Genomic DNA, 1,844 nt, shown 5'->3' on the forward strand with positions numbered 1-1,844 from the left:
GGTGTTCCACGTGCAGCGGAGCGGCTGGGCCCGTGAGCCATGGCCGCTGAGCCTGCGCGTCCGGAGCCTGTGCTCCGCAACGGGAGAGGCCACAGCGGTGAGGAGGCCCGCGACCGCAAAAAACAAAACAAAACAAAACAAAACAACCAAGTAATAGACTCCTCCACCTCATCATGTTGCCTGTTTTATCAATCTCTAAGAAACATAATGGTCTCTTTTTCTTCTTCTTGCTGCCATGCAAAGTTGGGGTCTGTAAGATCTACTTTCTAGAGACAAGGCTGACCAAAATGCCTCCCACTATCTCATTTCTGCCAGCCAAGGAAAGTCTGAGGTTGGCCTCCAGTCCTCTGTGAAGTTGGGTAGATTTGCGGACTGAGTTGATTCTGGGTGGTTATAAGACTTAAGGTTGAATAAGGAGTAAACCTATTCTATAATCAATCTACTGTTTTGGGATGGTTGACTTTATGTACTGATCCCAATTGTCCTATTGTTTTCTCTTGCAGCTAGAACCCAGGAATATAGGAAGTGTGAGTAATTGGTTCAAGAAACTTTTGGCATCAGAGAATTTATTATCTAGAAGTGGGAGAGAAAGAACTACTTTCTTCTCAGATTATGGAGCTGAAGGAATGCAAGTCTGGGGTTCCTACCACACATGGAGAAAATGCATCTGCATCAGTAAAAAATAAATCTAACCCACACAGAGAGGCAGGGATTCTCAAAAGTGATGGCCTCCACTGTCTCCATCATTCCCAAGGCCAGCTCCATGCCTATACTGAACTGAATTTGGTTATAAGAACCAATAATCCCCTCTTATTTCCTCATGCTAATTTGAGTTAGGCTTTTTGACACCAGCAGTTGAAAACAAAATCCTGATTGATACAATCACTGACGGCTTCTTAAGACTATTGACCACTTCCCCTGTGCTCTTTCAGCAGCCTACTCCATGGCCCAGTGCACCAGAGATCTAATAAGAATATCGTTTAGAGCCAAGCTATGCTAGGAAGGATATGCACTCACCTTTGCTTACTGACATTTCCTAACTAGTAATAAACTAGAATAAGTAGATGTACATGCATGGAAAAGAAAACGGAAACACACAAGGAGATCTACCCATCCAGCCCACTGCTGTGGTCCATATCACCAGCACTCAACAATTTCTGGCTCCATGATTCCCCTTATCAAATTTGCCTCTTGAAAAAAAAAATATATCCACGCCAGCTCCGAAACTAAAGCCAAAGACCATCTTTATACTAAAGCATCTTTTTTCTAAGTGTTCACATACAGAAAATCTTAATATGAGGAAGGGAAGAATCGTATGGAGTTTAGTCACCATAGAGAATTATTTTATAATCCATTCAGAATGGTCTTACCTTCTTTATGCTGCAGCCCCCTGTGTAAAATCAAAAAAACATTATATTTGGTGAAGGAAATGAGAAATTTTAAGGGTTGTTAGCACATTGAATTTTCATCATAAGGAAAACCTGTATAAAGCTATATAGCACAGGTCTTTCTGTAATTATGATGCACTGAGAAAATATGTAGTATGTGGTGTTCCAACCTGGTACTAGGGAGACAGAAAGTTATAAGTGGGGGAAAGAGGTAAGGTATATTCCAGGACATAGGGATATTATTTTTAAATGGGTGTTTAGATGTGGGAGAGGTGGTGAAGAAAATGAATTTCTGTAGCTCTATTGCTTTATTTTTATATTAGCTAAAGAGTGTGCTGTATATGAAGTGTATAAAGAAGATCACAGCCCCAAAGATTTGATGCTTTGATGAAAACTGCCTAGAATCTGGAAGCGTCCTACAAAAAGCATTGCTGTGGGTTGCAGGTGCTTTCCCTA

This window comes from Lipotes vexillifer, unplaced genomic scaffold (assembly GCF_000442215.2).
Source record: "Lipotes vexillifer unplaced genomic scaffold, Lipotes_vexillifer_v1.1 scaffold387, whole genome shotgun sequence".
In the NCBI taxonomy this organism is placed as follows: Eukaryota; Metazoa; Chordata; class Mammalia; order Artiodactyla; family Lipotidae; genus Lipotes; species Lipotes vexillifer.